The sequence below is a fragment of the Rhincodon typus genome, chromosome 33 (assembly GCF_021869965.1).
Source record: "Rhincodon typus isolate 14 chromosome 33, sRhiTyp1.1, whole genome shotgun sequence".
In the NCBI taxonomy this organism is placed as follows: Eukaryota; Metazoa; Chordata; class Chondrichthyes; order Orectolobiformes; family Rhincodontidae; genus Rhincodon; species Rhincodon typus.
Window position 1 is genome coordinate 24215210 of NC_063364.1, and position 24890 is coordinate 24240099.

The following is a 24890-nucleotide window of genomic DNA, read 5'->3' on the forward strand; positions in this document are numbered from 1 at the left end:
AGGAGGGAAATCTGCCAGAGTGATCTGTCCTTAGTAGATAAAGTAACCATAATCCTAACTAGACCAGAGGAGCGTTGGAGAGAGATGACTGGTGTGTTCAGGCGAGGGGAGAGATTGAGAAGGAGAGACCTTTGTGGTAATCTTAGCGATGAAGGAATTAAACCCACGCTGTTGGCGTTACTCTGCACCGCAATCAGCCAACTGAGCTCTAGTAATCTCTGTGGAAAAAGACACATGGATGTGCATGTTAACGACAGGGCACTAAGTTTGTGTTGTCCTGCTTCAGCCACTTGCTATCGGAAGGTGGCCGGACTGAAGAGCTGTACCAAACAAAATAAAAACACTTCTGGAGAGGGACGGAGAAACAAAACACAAATGCTTTTGGTTTGAGACTTTCGTTGTAAGTGCACATAAATCCATGGACTCTAAACCAAAGGGAAAACTGCAAATCTGCTGGGAAATAAAACTTAGTTTTAATACTTTGACACAGAACACTGCGTCGAACTCTGTTCACGGGACGCTGCTGTAAATAACATCCTACTTATTTAAGACAGGCTGTTCTCAACGACACAAGTTCACACCAGGAATCAGATAATTCTCCATTCAAAAGATCCTTCCATTCAGCAGCATGTCATTGGAATGGGAAATCAGAAACGTCAGTCAAGCTCCTTTGACTGGAGGGGGACTGTCCTTTTTCTTTGTGAAATCCCTTGTGTTTTAATCGCTTGTCGAATCCGCGGTCGGAGCAGCGAAGCGACAGCACTTAAAACTCTCGCTGTCATCTTTGGGTCTCCGTCCTTTCGAGCTTTCAGCGAAGGCTCCGTTCGGCTCCCTGCAGCTCCGCAGTGCGCCCGGCAGATGGCGGCAACGAGCCGCAGCTCAGCAGCCTCCCCCTTCCCACCCAGGCTCAGTTACTAAGGCCAGGCCAGACACAGCGGCAACAGGAGAGAGCAGAGCAGACAAGTGGCCCGCAGTAAGTTTGAAAGTTCAGAAACATTCATGCGTTTTGCAAGTTGTACATTGCAAACTCGCGAACCGATTTGCATCCACGCTTGTAATTTTATTGTTACAACTTTGTGGAGGAAGAGGTTCAGTAAACGGTAGAAGTCACAGATAACATTTTCTTTACAAATTGGTGTAAAATAAGATTGCTACAGACCATTTCAATGAAAAAGGCAACGTTAGGAAAAGTTTGCAGCAAAGGGTGTCCTGAAGTTTGCAATTGCCTACAGTTTTTTTTAAAGTAAATCTAATCAAGTTATCCTTTTATTGAGCAAATGGCGATTTGTTTTTGTTAAAAGCATTCGTACTGAAACTGAATTTTAAACGACGTAAGAAAAATCGTGACAATAACGTGGAAACCAACCGGTTCATTTGTCTGAAACCTTGGGGGTGGAGGACAAAGGCGACTTCGCTATTTGGGTAAAATCAGAAATAGCGCCGACCCCACAGTAATTAACCCGGGCTCAGGCAGAAGTTGGTGTTGGTCTTGGATATTGCACACGGCTATGTCTACGAACCCCCGCCCGGACGGGAATCGGTGCATCAGAGTGACCAGTCCAGTGTGTGGATCAATCCAGATTAACAAATGCTAGAATCCGATGCAAGGGCAGGCTGACTGCTGTGGCCAGTTTAAACAGAGCAGCTCGTTTTGTATGACAGCATATTGGGAAAATTATTTTTAAAAAAATAAATCTGCAACTGATAAAACACAAATCAGAAACTTATTCCCATCTCTGCGTCGATGCCTGGCTGTGTTGGTGTGTGCAGTTTAATAGAATGTATTGGGGTGTGTATTTGTCTGCGTTATTAATATTTAGTTTCATTTCTGTGTCTGTTGCTGTGGTTTATCAGTGAGGCTTTGTGTTAGTGAATGTGTGAGCAAGATTATAATGCAATGAATAGATTTGTGTGAATTTTTAGCATTATTTTAATTGCTTTGGGAAATCTATCAAATCATTTGTAAATACAAATACTGCCGCTTTGTTTGGTTTTTGGGGGGAATGAGAAGATCGATCATTTTATTAAGAGTCTAGGGCAGGTCAGTCAATATAATCAGTGATTAGTCAATGTGATCAGTGATCAGTTAATGCGATCAGCTGATGTGATCTACGCTATCAGTGATCAGTTAATGTGACCGGTATGATCTATGCGATCAGTGATCAGTCCATGTGACTGGTCTGATCTATGTTATCAGTGATCAGTTAATCTGACCAATGTGAGCGGTGATCAGTCGATGTGATCACGGGTGATCAGTGATCAGTCGATGTGATCTATGTGATCCGTGATCACTGTAAGAAACGATCAGTTAATATGATCACTGTGATCTATGTAATCGGTGTCGTCTGTGATCAGTCTGCACGATTGCTGAGATCAATGTGATCAGCTTAAGGTGGCGAGCAAGCATTTCGGAACAGTGTTTTACGGAAACAACTTCGTGAGTCTGTTTAACTTAGAGACTTTAAAGTGAATGATCACCCTCAAGTCCGCATCAGAATTAACCCCAACAAACTCCAGCCGCCTCGGAGAGTCCCTGACAACTTTCCCATTTTTTTGCGAAGGGGCACGGACCTTGCGGGCGGCGCACCAACTGTTACATCGTTGGCAAAGTGGCCGAAACATGGCAGAGTTCGGAAGATGCGAATGACAATGTTGTTCAGGTAGTCCCGTGTTCAGCACCAATCATTAGCCGACCCCTAGAAACACCAGTGCGGTGCATCGTGTGTGTGTGTGTGAGAGAGAGAGAGAGACCGGGGCTGTAACAAAGAGGGACACAGTCTGTTTACACCTGGTCAAACCAGAGCAGCAATGTATAGCCTTACCTATGGGTTAAGAGACCCGGTTTCAAGTTCCACCTACTCCAGAGGTGTGGTATAACATCTCCGAACAGGTTAATTAGAAAATTTTAAAACATGCAGCGGGTTAGTGTGAGGCAGAGTGAGTGATGTCAGTGTGCATAATACCGTATGGTGTCGTAAGCGACAACACGACCTTGAGTATCCATTTAACTAAAATCCAGATTATGTACAATCAAGAAAAGATCAATGAAGGAAGATCCTATAATCCCTGAATTAATGTAACTGACTTTATTTCTTTGTATCAATCCAGAATAATTATCCTCTTCTCTGTTTGCACTTCCCTGTTCACATACAAGCGGTGCACGTATATCATGTTTTTTAAAAAAAGAACACGCATTTGTTCGACAGAATGTGGGCGTTTTAATGTTTAGAAAATCAGGTAGACCAGTGAATTTCCTCCCACAGCCCGTCAAGACCATCTCATTCTTTTGGACGGATGGAGTAGGGTTCTAAAGGGGCATTCCGTGGAGTCACAATCAGAAATATCAAAGCTGTTTAGTTTGTGATAGTTTAGCCCCCAAAGCCCTCGATCGCTCTGGTAACACTTGATATACGTTAATCACATTACAACAATGCTTTTTCCCCTTCTCCGCAAAATGCTTCACCTATCACAGGGTATTGAAAAAAAAGAACTGATGTAAAAAGAAGTCTTTGAAAATCCGATCAGGGTTTTCTAATGTGAAGTTCGCAGGTAGATGGGTACACACACATACATATATATATACACACACACATACATATATATATACACACACACATACACACACGATGTAGCAGGAGTTGATGGGGTTGGCTGCTTAAGACAGTTACAAACATGAGGTGATGTTTCCCAAATTAATCTGTGTTTTTACCTGAAAAGCAGTTAACGCAAATCAGAAAAAGGTCCAGTCATTCTCAATGCCTGAAAATTGTCACATATCTCGTCAACGATAAGAGATAATCAGTTACATTAAACTCCATTTTAATCATTTAGATACTAATATGACAGAGGTTTGTTGCATTAAATCTTAATAAAATACAAAACATCTCATTAGCTATATTTCAGTTTTTTTGCTGTCTGGGTTCTCCTTGAAGACAAATAAATATTCGCATTTGGTATTCTATTTACCCAATGAATTCGTTGGTTGTCAGAATTGTAGTGTGTGAGTAGACCCTTACAAATAGACCCTTCAGTATGGAAGCATTGTGTGACAGGGCGCTTGCGTGGGATTTGTACTTCACTGCGAAGGGGACATTTGCTGGGAATGTCACAGGGATGCAGCGTAGCGACGGGATCCCTGTTAAATAAATGTAAGCGGAGACCATTTGTGATATTTTCAGTGAAATACATGGAATCATTTCAAAAATAGCCCAGGTTAACATACTCAAATGGAGTCTCACAATGACTGGTGTTAACCTCATTCTGTTAAAATTGGGCGACCAAAATTATGAACGCCCTCTGAATGCATGTTTTGTGGAGAGCAAATTCAGTTTTACAGTTGAACCGTCTACATATTCCAGCAACATCCTGTCTCACAGTTATTGCAACAAAAGGTAGATTTTAAAACGCTGCAAATTCAACCTGAAATAGAGGCAACTATTTTCAATTTATGTGTAACCTTGGATCCGTCAGTATGTCCTAGCTCAGCCCTACAACATTGCTCTTTCCATTATGAAGCTTTTTACCTCGATTTAGTGTAATTTCTGGTCTCCTGCACGTTGAGAACGTGAAAGGATCGTTGAATAGAACGAAATATGAACAACATTAAAGGATAAACTTCAGTTTCCTTTCACAGTGTAAACGAGATATCCTGTCTGTTCTTGTTGATTGTGTATTCTTGCCAAAACTTTAAACTTGAATTAAACGTCATTAATTTCACATCTCGAATCAATGTTTTGGTGATTCTGTGGAAGAAATTGAAACCAATAACCAAAAATGATCGTTCGTGCTACCCATTTTCATGCCCAAAACTCAACAATTGTTTATATTAAGTCGATAAAATGTCCAATTATTGTTTGATTAATTGCCAGAAACAGACATTTCCAGAGTGGGCCCCTCTCTGCATTTGTCCTGCAAGAATAAAACAAAAGCATGATCCAATTCGAATCGTTTAATTTTTGAAATGTTGTTCAATAAAATGCTTTATTCTGCCAAACAAGTACCACAATGAACGATTCTAGATTTGACCAAAAAATAGAATTAGTGTGCAAATTCTTCATTTTAGGAGCCTAAACAGAAGCTGACGCATACTATTCATTAACTGGCGCATAATATTGAAGCATAATAAACAAAATAAAAGATCGGTGTAAAAACTTTGTAGAGATCAACTTTTAATAACAAATTTCTCAGAGGTGAAGTTAAATACGGAGTAATGACTGCATGGTCTCTCAGAGCTGTTTCAACACTTTCAATAAACCAAATCCACATTTAGCGCCTGAACAAAAATATTGATGCAATATCCAATTGACGTGTGGTCGAATGCAATTATCATTACACTGGTTACTCATTACAAAGAAGGAGCGGTTTTGGATCGATATTCCTTACTGGATTTTGAAATCGACATTGTTCAATTATTAGCCATGAATAAATCGATACAAGCATTTCAATAAACTTCCAATAATTCGATTCAATGTAACAGGTAACATAACCTAACGTTGCCTCAACTATTTCAACAAAATGCTTGAAACTTTCAAGGAAATAGAGTGTAAATATGCGTTCAATTGACCCGATTTTTTAAATATCTCGAGTGTATTATCACATTCTTACAAGTTAAAACAGGTATTCAGCAGTTTGCTTGCGAATATTTGAATACTTACGTGGAGACCGCTCGAGGTAATCCATTTCTTTTGGATTGAGAGACATATCTGTTGTTCTATGTCCATCTAAGCATTAAGTCTAGGCTGGACAGGGCTCGACTTTTCTTCAAAATGTGTTAATGTGTTACAGGCTTTAAAATCGTATTTGTTGCTTTTGCAAAAATAAGGCTTGAAATACAAGCTTTAAAATGGATAAGGACAAGAAGCACCAATAAAGAAGATTCTTTATTATATGAACATATTTAGATATATGTTTAGATGTTTGTTACGTACCGCATGTAATACATGTTTATAGTACATAGTAGATACAGACAAGTGAATGTGAAAAAGAGAGAATAGCAGTTTTTTGTTATTGCTGAATTCCCATTATCTGATAACGAATAAATTACATATGCCTCCAAATTGCAAAGCGTCAATGTTCGCTAATAGAAATATTAATTAACATGGTGAATCTATTCAAAACACAAATCAGATGAATGCATTAATGTAGCTGCATACACAAATACAATGCAATATCAGATCCTTCTAACACATGCACACAGCATTCATTTATAGTGTGCAGTTTAAGTCTTAACAATCTTTTCAGCCATAGATCTTCAATGTTCTAAATTTATTCATAAATGTTCAATCTCCTTTATCTGAGCAGAAGCTTCTATATTATTAATAGTTTGATTAAATCGATGCAGAAATCGCTAGTTTTATTTCAAGTCTCCTCTGAAAAAACACAAACGTGTCTCAAATTAACTGAAGTCTAAAACAGATTTTTATATCCACGTCTTAAAATACTTCTATCTCCTCCCTATCACATCTTTCGTCAGGGTATGTATGAATTTCTACCTGTGAACCACATCAGTCATATTATGTAACAGCCCCTATGAGATTGAACCGACAGAGTTCATTTTAAATTTAGCTTTAGATATCTATAGTATGATTCTCTGCGTATATCTGTATTCACAGTCATTTCCAACCCCTTGAATTATCTATCAAAAGCCATCCAGGGATTTACGATTTTGGTGTTAAATTTGGTTTAGGAACCAAATCTATTAACAATGATTCAATATTAAATAAATGACTAAACAACAATGGCACTTAATCCAGGATCGCTTATTTGTGTTGTACGGAAGGATTCAAATTCACCGAATAGGTAACAAATCAAATTAAGCTCCAACGAGATCCAAACAGATCCAGTTGTTATGAATGAATTTAAGTATCTTATTTTTCTTTTGTATGGTTTGCAGTAAGAGATCATTTCCAATCACTTGTGTAACCACCAACCTACTCCTCACACACGTCTTGCTCCAGAAATATTGTGTTTTATTAACAGAGTTTCAGTGCAAATAAGATAACAGTACATTTTAGGATAAGGTAACCTTTTACTCTAGATGTTTTTATTCCTGAGTTTTGATGTCGAACCATCTTGGATTCACGGATATTTTCCAATATTTTCAGACATTACATTGCAATGAGAAATTCATCCAATTATTAATTGTGACTTGTCCCCGTTTCATGTGTTGTGTGTCGTTGATGCTATGCCTGGTGACAGGGAATAGGTTTGAAATATTCCGCAATTTAATGCAACTTTTGTGTTATGTTTTAACATGCTCCCTATGTTAGTGGTTTGGTCTTCACAGCCCACTTGAACCGAGCTGCTGTTGTAACTTTTTTCTCCACTAGGGGTTGCCCGTCTCCGCCATTTTTGGGCCTCAGACCTTGAAACGTATTATAATTCCTGTTATCTCTAATCTACAAACTGACAAATTGTCTCCATTTTATATTATTGCACCCCTCCCCCACTCACCATCTTATTTTAACTGTTTTTTTAATGCTGCAGTCGAAAAACAAAATCCGCGCAAATCTCTCAGATTTTTATGTATACAAATAATTACAATTTTCAAATAATCTCCAGAAGTTACAGTTTGCATTTGTCGAACATTAATGAACATACTTGTATTTTTCTTTTAAAAAATGGTCAAAGAGAAGTACAAATCATCCCCACTGTGTCAAGTTTAAAAGTTTTCCCTATAAATAGAAATATGTATAAGGTGACAGCTGGGGAGAAAGCTTATATTATAACGAAGACAAGTTTTTTTTAAAATCAGAAGCAACTAATGAAGAGATTTATAATATACTTGTCAACTCCATCCCTCCCCTCGACCAGCTGTTCTTGCGTTACATTGAAAGTCCGAGAGCAGTTTTCCGAAATTGCTCCGAGTTTGACTGACCTGCAACTAACTATTGATTTAAACTGTTACAAAATACTATATGTCTTTCGACATTGTATTGCATTTTCTCTGCAATAATACCGCATTATAGTGCATAAAACGATCAGGATTATTTAATATAAACCAAAGATATTTTGCCAAAGATAATGTGAACGTTAATGAATTTATTCCCCCGCTTTTCTTCCAAGAGACCTTTCGTTTACTTTTTAAAAAAAGAGCAAAATACTGCGGATGGTGGAAGTCTTGTCTTCCTGTTTGTTTCTTTGTCATATATGGCCTTCTCCACATTGTGTCAAAAACCCTGAATATTCTTTCTCTCGCCTTGTAACTTTTAGAGTCATCGCTCTGAACGAAACTCGCACATATCTTCTGCTCGTGTCTATTTACACCAGCTGCTTGATACATTTTGATACAAATAATTTCCCTTATTCTGGAATTATATATTGATATAGCGGTTGATACTTTATTTTAACTATTTTCGAATTATTTCCAAAAATTATCAGAATAAAGGAAATAAATCATAAATAAATAAAACTGTTTTTAACCAAAAAGAGAGTGCAACACTTTTTTTTGGTTAAAAAAGGTTTTATGTATTTATAAATGCAAGACTTTTACCCCGCAAAACAAGCAAAATGTTAAAACCGTTCACTATTTTGAAAAGAAAAATAGCTGCCAACACTGAAATGTCGAAGTGGGACTCGAGGAGATAATAACCCGTGGGATAGGGTGAAGAACCAACGACAGAAACTGGGGGATAGAGCACTCCATCATTTTAACTTAACAAGTTTGTAATTAAGAACCACAACAATGGTCATAAAGACTGTTTATAGGACCTTAAATAACACAATGTAAACAAAACGAGTGGATTCCCATTCATCTTTAAACATTCCACACTAGTAGAGGCACAAAACAGGGGCTGAGGTCAAGGACCTTATTATAACAACTTAACCGCTGTCCCTTCCACAGCGAATTGGGACCGCTCTTTGGCAGAAGGAACTCGGAGGAAGTGGTTTATCGCTATGTGTGCGGGAGGGGTGAGAGCTGGGGGCGAGGGTGGGAGACTTTCTGTGCAGAACAACCACACCAAAAGATGAATTCACTGTCAAATTGCGAGGTGCAAAAACAAAAAAGACAAAAGCGTTTGCAGTGCAAAGGTTTTACAACACTGTTCTCAGCAGACGGACAATTGGGAATTATTTCTGTTTGTCCCAATCCTACCTCTAAACCGCCAACTGCTGAAGAAACATCATTTTACAGTCGCTATTTTAACCTGAGAATAATTTGCAAATTGTTCCTGCAATATATATTTTACACGTTAAGAGTACAACTCTAAATCCTTGTTGTACCGTGGAGGTGAGTTTGCAATACACGCAGTTTACAGGAATATATCAATTCTATACTACACTGCTCGTGTGATATTCAGATATGCGGGAATTGAACGTGACTGCGTTACACATTAACGTGGCTGCTTTATTTTAACGGAATTCTCAATAAAGGACTTATGTATTAAAGAAAATCTAGCGAGCTCGGGCGGAGTTCAAATACATATCCAATACATCTGGGCTGTGTTGAGAAATGTATACTCAAAATATGACGCGTCTTTGCAATAATGTCACACAGGCTAAAATACTTTTTCATAAAGTGAACGTAAAGTCTTATTAACTCAAACTCTTATTGGAAATCCTTTTTTTAAAAATTAAAACTGTTTGAAACTAGCTGTGCAGAATATTTTATTAAAATGAAACGTAATTACCGTATGAATTACAAACACGTCTGTTAATTCTCTATTATAAATCGATGGAAAATTTGTCATAATTCTTAAATATTTGAAACCTTAAGTTTTCGGCGCATCAGGGTAGGTCTACGTTAAGACTCTACAATCCGCTCATGCTTTCAATACCCTTTTATTGCACCGTGTTTGTAAACCTCTCGCCGCTCTCGCAATGTGCATTCTTAAATTCCACCATCTCCAACCGCGAAATTATAACGAACTGGGGTAGAGGGTGGGAGCTGGTCAGGAAACCCAGATGGGTGAAAATGTTCGGATCGGAAGGATTAGCGGAGGGGACAATTTAAGACAGATCAATTAACAAGCAATGCATGTTCAGACAGAAAAGGAGAACAGTCGAGGGTTTAAATCCGAGAGCGCAGCTTCCGATATGTTAGACACTCAACAACATGGGACCTTGTTTTTCGTTGCTGCTGTGTAGACACTAACTAGCTGGAAATGTGACGATCATTTACCGCGGTCCGCTCCCTGAGGTAAGAATATTACAAAATACGGATTGTCTGTCGAAATTGAACTTTTATTATAGAGAGGAAGACTGTACTTAAGTTTCCAGAGGAGTCACTCGGTTCGTGCACACACACACATCTCAGCCACTCACCCGTCTGCACAGTTCACACTGGCCATTGCAAAGTGTTAAACGTGAAGTTTGCTCTCTGACAGATAACCTTCAGATCTGGAACCCATTTGGAAAAGGACCTAGAAATAGCCGGGACGGACAGTAACACAACGAGACTGGAACAAATCGCCAGGTCTGTCTGTATGCATTAACCCGCTACCTGTTTAACCTTTCAGATATAACATTCCGTGTTGCAAACAAATATTGCATGGAATATTCGCGCGTGTATTCCAGAAAGACAGCTCTCATACTCCCTAAGATAAGTGGGATGTTAAATTTAGTTGACAACTGAGCTTTGAGGTGGAGGGTGGGTGGTGGTGTGGGGGCAAGATTGCTCGTGCGAGTGACTTTTTGCGGGAGTTATTGAGATTATTTTCCAGTTTGTGTGTGTGACTACTTAAAATGCCTTTATTCAGAGAAATACTATACAGTTCAGACTGAGCAAGACGACACGAGGCAGAGAGCCACCGTCTTCTTCCGGGTAGGACCTACAATCCAGATCGATTTGCAAAGTGGTATATTTTGTTAGACTTTGTATATTTAAAAAAAAACAGAAACAAGTGGATAACACTGGGTATTTTTTCAATGAGAATCCTTTGCTCTATAAACGCTTGGCAACGTACGTACGTTTTCACGTTGAGTCAACGTCTCATTTGGCAGTACTGGGTTCCCCGGTAAATGTTTGAACCATTCCAATTTTAAAAAATTTCTGGTGTCTACTCTATGTATCTATTCGTTGTTGCAATCAGTGCGTGAGTTTCTCCGGAATAATTGCGCAGAATTAAGGGGGGAATCGAGGGGTTGGTGGACTTTGTAGGTGACGTATAGGCGACGTGAGCAGGCTTTGTCCCCAGTGACACACTCAGAAATGCTTGGGTGACACTTCTTGTTCTCCCTCATCGCTCCTCAGTCTCTCGCCAGCCCTGTTTCCGAACAGGAGCCCGTGGAGAGACCTAGACTAGGGGAGAGAGAGAGAGGAGAGAGAGAGAGAGAGAGACGGGAGGGGAGGGAGTAAGGAGGAGGAGGGGAGATTAAAGACTCCTTCGGAATGAACGCACCTCCGCCACCAGGAGAAGGGTCTGTCAGAGGCGGACCAGCTCTCCCTCTCTCTCTCTCCCCCTCTCTCAACACACACACACACACACACACACAACGCTGGTGGGAGTGCAGTCACTAAGGTAAGAGAAACCCTGTCTTTGCTCCCGAAGAAGTCGACGCGCGCAGTAGCAAGAAAATACTTTTTTTTGTTAATTGGGAGGGCAATTGCATTAAAATGCTGAGATCTTAAACAGGGCGCCGTTCACTTTCTCTGCAATGCAATGCGTGTTTCTAAGATTTTTGTTTAATTGAACGAGAAATCTTTTTTGTTTGTTATTATTATGAATGTCGTTTTTAATCGAACTTGTAAACTCAAAGGGAGCGCACCTGGTCTGAAGCGAATCGGATTTAATCGCGAATAATCCAATATTGTGAAAGGACATAAAAATTCACCCATCCACCCTCAGCACACACGGACACACCCACACACAGACTCCCCCCGCACACAGACCCTCACATACTGACCGACACTCACACATGCATACACACCCACACATACATCCAAACACACACCCGCACATACACAGCCCCACACCCACACAAGCTTCTACACAGACACATACATGGACACACACACCCACATGCATAGACACACCCCATATATACATAGACAGCCCCCGTTCACATATACATAGACACACATGCACATATACAGATCCCCCCATAGACACAGACACACACCCACATTCATTTATACATGCACCCCACCCCCCCCCCCAACCCCCCCGCCCCGCCGCTCCCCCACCCACACACACACACACACACACACCTCCCGAATCGGCTGGCGCATAAATCATTTTGTTCGGCGGAGTGTGCAGAACGCATTGATGTCGAGGTTATTGAAAAGGTGCTAAAAATGATGTCTTTGGTTTAGAGGGTGGACAATGGATGCCCCGATGTGACAGGAACAAAGAATTTGGATGTTGTTGAGTTTCAGAACACGTTCAGCCGCTTCGGTGACGAAGGGAAATGAGAGGGAAAAAGAAATTACAATTGAGCACCGTGTCTCCACCCTGAATGAGGGCTGTGAGAAAATGTTGGGGGGCAAAGTTGGCTTGGCGTGGTTATTTGAGGGGCAGCGAAGCGAATGTAATTCAATAGGAAACGCGAGACTGGCGACAAGGGAACTGCACAAGTTGGACACTGAAATTAATTAGGGGGAAATCAAGTCTCAGGAAACTTACTGTCTCAGGAATTATTTGGAAGCGAATTGTAAAGACAAAACGGGGAAAATCTCTTGGTGGAACAGAAAATGAACACAAATATTTTGGGACTGAATTATGGAGGTTTTTCTACGTATGAAAGGTAATGACGAAGGCAACATTTCATTGTCTTCTATACATCAGCTGAAAGTTCTGGGTGACTGTATGCTGATGGTAAGAGTCGATTTTTATTTACGTAGTTTAAAGGAATGTTCGTTTTAAAAGTGCATTTTTGTAAAGAGATGTTGATTCAAATGAATCGCGATGTTTTATAATCTGTCGGTGAGCAAAAATCGAGAGAGAGAGAGAGAGAGACTGAAGCTGAATGTGAAATGAGCAGAAACGGTAGGATGGTGGATGATAATGAACTTGGGTTGTCTGCTATCAGATTGATAGCCTCTCCCGCTGTCAAGTTCATGCAGCGGTGTCTTCCCCGCTGGTTCTGCCCGTTTAAGGACCACGGGAGGTGTCAACCCCGCGCCCTGGCGGCACGCTGCAGACGGGGGAAAAGAGAGTTTCGTGTTTTGTTCTGAGTTAGCTTCTATACTCCGTTCCTCATTAGATTTCCAAGTGCAATTAAACACTACAGAGAAAAGAATAAAAAAAAAGTTGAAGTGACAGCACTATTCCCCCCCCCCCCCCCCCCCCCCCCCCCCACCCGCCTCCCCGTGCGGTTTGCAGGTATTTTCTCTCTCTGGGTTCAAGGGTCCACTAAAGGACGGATAAGGCTGGATAAGGCTCTCCCTGGCCCCCAATCAGCTCAAATATCGTCCGATCAGGGTCTTTTGTCCAAAACCCCCCTCGCCCCTATGAACCAAATGATTTGGATTTTAACATTAGTGCTGTTTCAGAAGGAAACTGTGGACCGCAAGATATAAAGCTCCTGCACTGCGAAATATTTCATTGTATTATACAGCGAGAGAACATGGGGATTAGGGGGGTTGGGGGGAGGGAGAGAGAGAGAACGGGAGAAATTGAGTCGATCTGGATGCAATGAAGTGACTGTAGATCCTATCCGCCTTCTATTCTTTTGACTGGCTCCTATTGTGGGCGGGTGGTTGGTTTTGGAGGAGGGGGGTGCGGCGTGTGGTGGTGCAGGATCAGGTCAGTGTTGGACGATCGGGGTTTGTGAATGCATTCTGGAGGAAAAACAGTCGGGAGCAAGAACAGTGGCGTGTATGTGTGTTGGGGGGGCTGGGGTTGGGCGGAGGAAGGGGTTGAGGAGGAGGTTAATTAGTGAGAAGGATTTGGAGGGAATTGATTGCTCTTGTGTTAGATCCCACCTTCTTCCTCCCCCCCACCCCCACCCCCCTCCAATATTGGATGGATGCAGTCCGGAGTTTACTGCTGCGCCTGACGTCAGTGCGGGTGTGCGCAGGAAGAAGATGCGGCTGGTCCGGGTTTTGGAGAGACGCCGCCGGAGCGCTCAGAGACAGAGAGAGAGAGAGAGAGAGAGACAGAGAGAGGGAAACGGGCAGGATTACCCCAGCGGCCGGTAGGTAAGGCACAGTGAGGGCAAGAGCCGAGAAGAAAGACTCTCTCCCTCCCTCCCCAAACCCCCTTCTTCACTCCCCTCCCACCCCTTCATTGTCATTTGGAATCCCACCCTCCCATTGCCTTTAAGGAACATTTGAGAGGGATTCGTTTCTGTTGATGTCTTGCCTGGCGACTCAGAAGATTGTACTGAAACCCACGTCCCCTTATTCACCTGCCACTGGAAGCTGTTTGCGTAACGCCAAGAACCTTGTGTAAATCTCCGTGGTAGGCAAAGTTTTTGGGGGTTGAATTGGAGCCAACGCGGGGAAGGTAAGTCGCAGATATCGAGAGAGATAGAGACCAGAAAGAGGTCTGTTTAAAGTTTGAGTGTGCGACTGGGCATGTAGCGCTGTGATAGGCCAAGGAAGCGGCGTGAAACTCGCTGGATTTTGGTCAGCGACTGGTAGGCTGGTATGCTCCCTTTTTTTTGTTAACCAGGTGAACGCGTCTTCATTGTTGCAATGTTCCCTTCTCCTTTTCAAATAAACAGCTGTGAGCTGCTGAGAGGGTTCAGACGGGTGGAGGTGATGGTGCTGTTGGATTAGAGTCTGGTGGAGCGGACCTTAGGGGAGGTTGGTGTGACGGTGGACCAGGTCAGAGTTGCAGGGGCTGTCTGTTCTTCCCGCTGCCGACTGTCAAGTTTGTCAAATGAGCGACTATCACCTCTCTCCATCTCTTCACCAACCCTCCTATTGTACCCCCTCCTAAAACTTCATAAGACCTCGGACAGATCGCCGAATTTGCCAACGTGTCTAACTTGTCCCTTTGGAGCTGGACCCACTTTAGGAGATTGTTCAATGCAGAAAAGATGATTCTGGAGACCAAGAAAGCGCGTGTGAGCTGGGAGGAGAGTTAAAGTGTGTTTTCGGACGCAATTAGAATTGGATTTTTTTTTAATATAATGCGAGTTTAGTTTACAATGGATGCAGTACGACTTGGCTTACTGTTAATTACAGTTTGTTTGGTGTTAACTACCATGGAACTTTTCTGAGTGACTTGACCTTTCATTCCCAGTCACGATTTCTCATTGCTTAATCAAATAGCCTTTCCCGTATTGCAACACTTTCTGAGTAATATATCAACACCAGGGTTTGTATCGCAAATATCTTTATAACAATTCGACTTGAACATAACGCACAGTCTCCAAGTTGTAATTGGAGCAGTCCGCATGCTGCTTATATTTAAGGTAGAGACGGTTTGGAGTCAGATGCATCCGCGAATTAGACGGTGCGGAGGCCTTGTTAATAAGAAGTATTCATAATGAAAAGAAAGGTGTCACTTATTATCTCAGTCTTTGTTGACAAGCCCATTAGTGTGCCATTTTCTGATAAGCCTTTTTTTTTAACTTAGTTGCTGCTAGATCTTTGGCAAGCATACATTGCATTAATTAAAAGAAGAATCACTGAGGGAATTGAAATAGCGGGGGTTACTCGAGGTTTTACTAAAAATAACTTGTAATAATTATCAAAGTGCGTCAGACGTAATTCACGTACGATGGGGATTGTGCCTGCTTCCCAACGTGATTAATTTTTTTTCCCTGATGTGAGCAGGAGACTGATTATCCGACGCCTGATATGTTTGTAAAGCTGAATTATTGGCCAAGGCTCAATAACATAACACGTGTGTTTGAAAATAGCAGGTGCTGCATGCAAAAATTTTCTTTTTTGGTGGGGAGGAGGGCGCCGAATGCTGATAGTTTCTGTTAATGAATGGGTATCGAACGCGAGGTATCAGGGATCAATGTTGCAAACACCGGCGTTAAATTGTGAGAGACTTACCTCCTTTCTTATTATAAGAAAAGTGAAATGTGCACGAAATCCCTTGGGACATATTCCCCGTGCACTGTTAACCGGCTGAGAGAGCCTTTCAGTTTACGTCTAACAGTCAAGAAATGTAGATTTCAAGTTAAAATACAACGTGAAGTCCATGCTGACACTAACTAAAATAGAGGTTCACTCATAAGAACCGGGTGATTATGGTACTAATGCTTTAGACCGTGGTCTGTGCCTCTCTGTGCTTCTGTGCCTCTGTTTGCCTGCGTTTCCCTCTTCCAGTGATTAAGAGTTTGGGTCATGTTCACATTCAAAATCTGCGGATGCGTTTGTAAATAACTAAGGTCTCAAGTTGTTTTAAAAGAAAAGATTAACTGGCCGGACCCACCCTGCGCTGCTGCTGTAGGTATTTGCTATCAATCCTAAAAAAGATGTCAATCGTCATGACATTTAACCCCGTAGAATGCTAATCCTTTTAACACCTGACGCTGTGAAACGTGACAGCAATATTTTTCATATAAAAAAATTCCTTTTTATGAAAAAAACGTCGATAGCATGATAACTCGAGTTTGTAAAGGCAGCTTTAGCAAGACAAATGTGCTTCTGTTAGAATGCTTTGTGTAATATTTCACTGTTATTCCAATTATTACTAGAAATTATTCCAATAACAGAAGAGCATTGATAATCGATCTCCAGATGTGGACTGATAAACACAAACTTACAGATATTCTTGTGCAGATACATCTACGCACACCCGTGCCGTTACAATATACTTTGTGTCTCTTTGTCTCCATATCTCGATGTCTACACAACCCAGAAGTTAAACATACACGCAGACCACCATCACCATTTTTACGGACGCACTTACACATACTTACACACACCTCTTTATGTATCTTCTTACTGTACAATGTATCCGGATTTTCACAAAACAAGCAGCCACTTCACCTGGCACAATATCACGTCAAAATTATTGATGAAATGTTCCCAAGATGGCTCAAAAACTGTTCTTCCTTCAAAGCCGATTCCACTTATGAAAAGAATAAATTGTAATAAATTTAATTCATGTAAGAATTTTGTTTTAAACAGAAACTACAATATCTAGTTGTATAATGTTCAGTTCAATTGAAGAAACCACTTTCCTATCCATGTTAAAAGAAAAGCTTGCATTTCTATAGAGCCCTTCACAACCTCAGGGTACCCCAAAGGGCTATACAACCAATGAAATACTTCTGGAGTGTGGTTACTGTTGTAATGCAAGAAATTTAATTTAACGTAATATCAGTTCATCTGCATAGGAAGGAAGCCTTGGATAGAAATTGAGGAGACTAGATTTTTGCACTGCTTAACCAATTATTGAATAATTGACTCGAAAATGGTTAGGTTTCTGTTGGACTTGATTCTGCATTTGAGGTGCAGACTTGAGTTACAGTCTTCAGATTTATTGCGATCTGAATTTTTGTCTAAATCAATTCATCCAATGTAATTAATACTTGCCTGATAGGGATCAGCTAAATAGAGGCATTACAAAACAACAGACTGTCGGTGTATTTTTCTCCTTTTTTTCTTTGTTCAGCGCATGAACGCAATACTTCCCACTTTCCATCTCTATTTTTTACTGTTCTTTTTCCCTTAGATACCTCTAAGCGATTTCCAGCCGACAGCAGCTGGAAATACATGCCTGTTTTGACCAACAACCATTTTTGCGTTGCATCATGACACACAGTACTACTGAGGTTTTTCTTTCTCTCATGCAATTCAAAAAAATCATTCCCAGTTGATTTTTAATAATGAATCTGTGTTGAATCACAAACTCACAAAAACCGCCAGAGATACAGGTGAAGCCGTAGTGAGAAGTACGATAATGATCCCGAGAATTTTAATAACTTCCTGCCCTTGATTTAAAAACGCTGAATGTTTATAGAAATACCTAAACAATCACAACTAGTTATGTGAAGCAGCCATTTTGTTTCTAATGGATTACAACCAAGAGTATTCAACCTTCAAATGTGGGTTCTCAAAGATTGTAAAAATGCCAACTTATCAAACAGTTGTTAATTTGATTTTATAACGATTCTCAGTTGACACCACTATCTTCTTATTCGGACGAAACAGATTGAATTTCAAAGTTACTGCTTAAACAGTGCAAAATACTATTTTGAAGATACTGATTCAAATTTGGGTATGGATCGGCTGCACTGGCCAATCTGGAGAATATTAATTGTCACCGCGGTGCATTCTGATATTAAAACGCAAAAACAAAAAGGACATTGTTCAGCTCTCACATTTATGGAAACTTTAAATCAACCTTATTCTACCCTCGGTACTTTGGGTGTCGCGGGATGCCTATGATTTTTGAGAGGGATGTTGGCTGTAGTAGATTGTTCTTGTTCTCTGAAGTTCACCACGAGGTGCTATTATTTTCAGGAGAACGCAGCTTTAGATCACACTGTTGTCCCATGCTTTCCTGATTGTTCGTAGATGTGCCTTCTTTTTTTATATAAAACAAAACAAATTTGTTCTCAGCTGTTTATCAATGTTAATTGATAATGTTAATAGCCGAAAAATAAATTAAAATCTGATGGCTATTAAATTGCTCCATTTCATTTGGTGAAAGATTCGGCTGTTATACAAATGACCTATGCTGCACAAACCCAGTTAATCTGACAATCTTCTAAAATTGAAAGACAAGAAATGCATCCTGGTCCATCGAATAAATAGTTTTCTATGGGAAACCTATGAGTAGTCTGACCAAAAATCAAAGAAAGTATTGCCCCATCGCAAATCTTATTGCATCGAAACATCAGAGACAAATTAGATTCAATCTTTTCTACTTGCCCTTATTGTAAAACAAAACTGTCTGATTTGTCCAACAACCACCCAGACTCCCCAATTCCCTCCCCAAAAAATTAAAAACAGGACTCAAACCATGTGTGAAATCAGATCTCCGACTTTAGTACTAATACAACACGACATTGTGATGGGATATAAAGTTCAATCTTGTAGATATATATTTCAAGTTTTTTAATTAAATGCTGGTACACAGTCTGGATTTTTATATTGAGAGGCCTAGGATCCTCTAGTTAGGATTATTTTTCTTACACAAAAATACCACACTAAATGTGAAAAGTACATATTGTTATCAAAATGGTGTATTGTTGTTCAGGTGACTAACTCAATGGCACTGGAATGTCAGATCGATTGAAGAACAGGGCGGTTTTCTCCGGGTCTTTTCCCGCGCAGGTCATGTTTTACTTCCATAACATTAAAATATCGTCTTTGCAATTGTCATAAATATATTGGCTTGAAGCGAAAGTTCTTTTTTCTCTCAGTAAAAGATAAAGACCAAAATAGCATTGTTTTGAGCAGATTGGTTGAAGAATCAGGGACAATGCTGAATTCGTCAGACTGGGCCTGGTGATTAGCCGAAGCGCTGTTAGAGTTTGTAGGCGCTCTCTTCTTACGGAAAAAAAGGGTGAGATTCTGTTGTTAAATTTTAGGATTACTTGAACTTGTTTTATAAATCTTGTAAAATGGCAAATTTTCACCAATTAAGTTTAAAACGATGGAGTGCAGCTAGCATTTGCAATTTTGTTTTAGTGGTGGAATGACCCTTTTCGACAGTCTTCTCCACGAAATCGTTTTACACCAATGATGGCTTCATCTTTCTGTTTTGTGTGATATTCCCGACCAGAAAACTAAAGTGAAGCAGTGTGTTAGATGAACATTCAAATGAATTTTAAAAAGCGAGTGAGGATAATGCTGGAGATGACGAAAGTTCATTTCTGCGTTGCGCATTAAAAGATAAACAAGTTCGTGTTTTTTTTCCTAACTAGTTGATTCCTATGTCAATTCAACGTCTCCATAAATTTATAGTGAAAGCGCCATTTCACAGCATGCACATCATATTTAAAGGTTTACCATCTGTGGTCCCCCTCTCCGCGCTTATGTAGACATCTAAAACCAAAATCTTGAGATCTATCTGGTTCAAAAATACCAATCTGTCAATTGCAATTCTGCGTAGGCTCTAATCGAATTTCAGAAACCCTTTCCTTGTGCTAATTATGCGTTTGATTCGGTCCAGATGCACTTTTTCAGATAAATGTTGTGACGCAGTAGACAAGTCCTTCCCTTAAACTACCCACTACTATATTTAGCAGAGTTGACGTTACACGGTCGTCAGGACCTGAAATAAAATAAAATTGTGTTCTCCTATTACCTAATCAATAATCTCGGGTTAACCCCAGCTGTGAAATGCCTTGAAACGGATTACGAATGAGATGGCGAAATAATTCTCTTGTCAGCCCAATGGAGTGGATTTCTTCCATTAATCCATGAATTTATTATTATTTAACAGCAACACTTTCACGCTTCTTTCTCCTTACACGTCATTACCAAGTTCAAGAACAGTTCGTAGCTATCTGTAACTCAGAATTACTCAACCCTAACACGAGTTAATTCCCTGTACAGCAATTCTACACCTCCAACCGCAAGAAGGCTTGTTTAGTACGTTTAGTATACCTACCATGTTCCTGTTTTCATTTAACTTTTCACTTTTTTCGTGCAGACAGGAGTGCGTAGTTGCTAACACAGCAAACTACAGGGAGTTAGATCAAAACCAGAATCTGACTAATAACCGAAAGAACTGCGGATGCTGTAAATCAGGAACAAAAACAGAAATTGCTGGAAAAGCTCAGCAGATCTGGCAGCATCTGTGAAGAGAAATCAGAGTTAACGTTTCGGGTCCGGTGACCCGTCCTCAAAATCTGATTAGTTTAGCCAGGGTGATGTTGCATGTTCTGGTGGCGAAGAGATTCTATCCAGAAACATTCAGGTGTTTTCAATGCTGCACTCTTTTTTTCTTGGTTAATGACTAGACCTAACTTACTTTAGAAGACGTTATATACGCCAATTGACCCGGGTGGAAATGAACGCCGGGTATATGGCTAGTGTCTGATACTGTAATTTTGCGAATTTTATTTTTGAGTAAGCGCATTTTTAGCCACGCTCTGAGGATTCTTGCGAGAATTCGAGCCTCTTTCTCTAATTGTCGAGCATGTATAATGAGCTTGTTCACTTGCCAGTAAAATCCATTTGCAAATCCCATTCTGGAACCTTTTACCGCCACGGGGGAAGTGGCGAAACTGAATTAACTGCAAGGTAAAGATTGGATGATTTTATACGCCTTAGAAAATAGGCGAATAATTTGTAATCGTAGCAACAAAGTGAAACATATATTTTAAAGGTAAATGCACCGTGCGTTGTTGTATTTCGATGTCGCTTGAAATCAGACGGGTCACAGGCAATCTTGAACACGAAAGAATGAAACAACTTTGTATCCCATAACGGCATTGTAATATAATAAGGAGGGAGATTCATACTAATGGGGTTGACTAATTAGCCAGTAAATACTGATTTTGGTTTCAGTCTATGTGCTTATGTAGCTTTTGCCCCCGCCTGTTAACGCACAGAAAATCATTCCATGATTAAAGTGAATTAAGTTTGAAATCTCCCACCACTAGCCCGGGCCCCTCCTTATTGGTTGCAATATATATGCTTAATATTTGAAGAGTGGATTTATTTTTTTACAGCGGTCACTCTTGCTGCGTTCTTGTCTGTGGGGGCCATTTTTACCGACCATCCTACACCCACCCCCCCACCTCCACCTTCGGGCTCCGGAATCCCAGTTTCTGAATTGTGGCCCCTTATCACTTGAATGGCTGCAATTTCTGAAAGCGTAAAAAAAGGCGGGAAATCTTTGTGATTTGAATGAGGCTAGCGGAAGACGGGGATTGGCTGGCGTGGTGGTGCCGTCATCACTGAAAGACCCAATTAGCATGTGAATAGCAGTGGATCTGGCGTGTGACTGAGAGAGGGAGAGGGAGAGCTGTTTCAGGCTGTGGGAGATTCAGATTAGATCATGAGGCTGACTGCAAACCTGCTGAGCCCCCGTTCGTGCTAAACGTTTCCCCCCCCCCCCCCTCCCCGTCTCCAACCTCCTCCTTCCCTCTGCCCCTCCCCTCCCCCGAACCTGAGGGCAAAATCTGGAGAGAATCGAGTTCGCAAGCGGAGAGGTGCTAGGAGCCGCCAGATGTTTGTAGCTGACATTCTCTCTGCTTTCTTTGATGACAGAAAAAAATCCTCTTGACCTCTCCTTCCAGCGCCTGGGATGTGGGGCGGAAGTTGGCTGCTGTCTTTGGTTATCTAGCTGTATGAGTATTGCTGATCCATCATAAAGCTAGATAACCGAAAGTAGAAACCACTTCCATAGCTTCGAGGAGAGAGAAAGAGAGAGAGATCGAATGCAAGATGAGAAAATGCGAAGGAAGAGTCTGAGAAGAAAACTATCAGACACACCAGTTACTCGAGACAAGAAAAGGAACACGGGCCGCGAAGCGACGTGAGTATCATCTCCCTTTACATAAAATGAGCAACTCTTGATTTTTTTTTTCAAAAGTCTCTCGGCTGCAGAGATCCGTCGCTGGTTTCGTAACCTTCATTGAAATGCCGCTTGAAAGCGAGCACAGTGTGGAGCACTACAGCAGACTCCCAAGCAGAGATGAAATGTTAAAATTCTTTCCGCCCTTTGCGATTTGTCACATCAAAGGGGCTCATTGGTCTTAAAACTGTGTGGTGTCGATCCCAGGGTTCGCAGTAATGGTTTAATTCCAGGGCCTCACGAGAGATAGCCTTTTGGTTTAAATAGATTAGACATTCCTTTATTAGATTACACTTAGAACCCAACCGGCGCGGAATGTGTAGCCAGTTCAGCATTCCAGACTTTCTGATTGGGTTTAAGTTTGGCCCCGTCAAGAGGTCAAGTTCTCGATAATTTGGTCACTTTTCAGGCTGCGGTGACAGCTGTTAGTTGCTGGCCTTTGGGTATCCAGGACCGACGAAGTGGAGCAGAAATAACGCCAACTTTCCTTTATTTTCACTTGGAAGGAGGCGGGGTCTGTCAGGGACCCTCAGTGGCATCTCCATCAGAGACAGACCACATTGAGAGCTGTCCATTTAGATCCGCCAGTGACATGGTGCTGAATTCTAATGAGATGTCCACTTTGAGACGAGCACTCCCTGGTTCTGTCTGTCTCACTTTCTCTCCCCCCACCCACCCCACACCCCTCACAATGTCAACGAATGTCTTAGATAATCCTATGAGAACTATAATCACCCCTTCTCTGTCACAATCAGTACTTCTGAGAGACTTACTCTGTGGCAGAAGCGAAAGCTCACGTTTTTTTCACAATTATTTAATATTACAACAGAATATACAGCCTCGATCTTGGAGGAGAAACAGTGTTCTGATCTTTTCCATAAATAACAATCATTTCTTTAATTTAAGAACAAATACAATAAAAATAAAATAAGGACATTAACGCAAACAGGCCAGTAAAAGAAAGAAAATCAACGCCACTTTTGATATTTTTAAAATGTGGATGAATTTACAGCATAGGTACCCCTGAATCATACATAAAATATGCCACCGGTTTCACATCTACCAGAGTGTTTTTTTGTGTGTGAAATTTGGTCTAGTAATTCTCATGGTTGTCGGTCGTGGAGGAAAATCTCTTTTTTAAAAAGATATTTGCTTCGGAGCGGCAACTATACAAGAACCTGAAATAATTAGTCTTCAGTCAGGATTTCTCCCGCTGATGTGGTCAGTCACATCGCCCGCTCCACTTGATCCAAAATTTGATTTTGAATTTTGACAAGGGTTCAAGTGCACATCCATCACTCGAGTCATTTTTTTCCGTAAATCGTCCACGTTTTCTTCTCTGCCCGCAGAGTGCAGGCTGATTACGAGGGGCCCACTTAAGAGAGGCCTTGAACTATGTTCAATTCCAGACCAATTATTTTTGTGCACCTATAAACTGATCGACCTGCTATGCGGATTCCATAGCAAAGCTAGGTTTGGTGAATGGTCCTATTTACATTGAAGATCCGTGAGTGACATAAACGCGTCTAACCGACCGTGCGACCAGGAAGCCTGTTTGAGACACTTTCTGACGAGGATCCAGGAAAATAATATTCGGGTGGAATCGGATTCCGACCAATTCAAAACTATCAGAAACTAAACCCCATCGATCCTCCCAGCTATTTATCCCAAAGTTGTATCAGTGGCAAAGAAGCGATCTGATGATCAATGAGAGACACTTATGAGTCAAATAAGTTGGTTTTGTAGGTACCCGTGTCTCACATACTCACAGGCACTGCCTTGAAACGCCTCCTTGAAGTTCAATATCCCATTGTTTGTTAGTATATGTTTTAAGCTGGTGTGGTTTTGCCAGAATCAGGATGTATTTTTGTCAATTGCTGTTGACCGAATTTTTAATAACATTTTCAACTGAAATATGTTTTAAATTATTATTTTCAAATGGAAATTTGTTTCCATTATTTTCACCTTGTTCAATTGGACAGGCTGTGTGTTGGTTTATTAAAATAACCCCAACCATGGGTTTGCCCTGCTGGCCCTGCTTGATAACATTTCATGCAACTGATCCACAGAGAAATCAGGTTTGGTATTTAGTCTGTAGCAGCCAAATGTTGTAACTGTAATTTGCAATTTCCATTAATGGTAAATTGGGAATCTTTTAAAGCATAAATTGTTTAAAATCTAATGTATTTAGGTTGGTTCTTCATTTTGGGCTTTGAGCTCGGTGCCAATCGTTCTCTCTGGTTTTGTTTGAACCTGAATAGAAGTGGGTTGCAGATAAGGAGCTAGATGCTAATTTGAAAAATATCAGCTACCCCCAATGAACTTGATTAGGACAGGGGCAATGCAGATGCTTATTCATTTAGGATCGTTCTCTGATCCCCTGGTATACAGAACAAAGTCCCCTTAAAATAAGGTGCTGGTGAGATTTTAGGAGCAACGTGTGACTTAAAACAGTTAAGATTTGTGTTGAGATACAGCATTTTAATGTTTACTTTCATTGTAAATTTGTTATAAGGTCATGTTGCCTTTTAATAATGTCTCCTTACCACCTACTTCACTGCA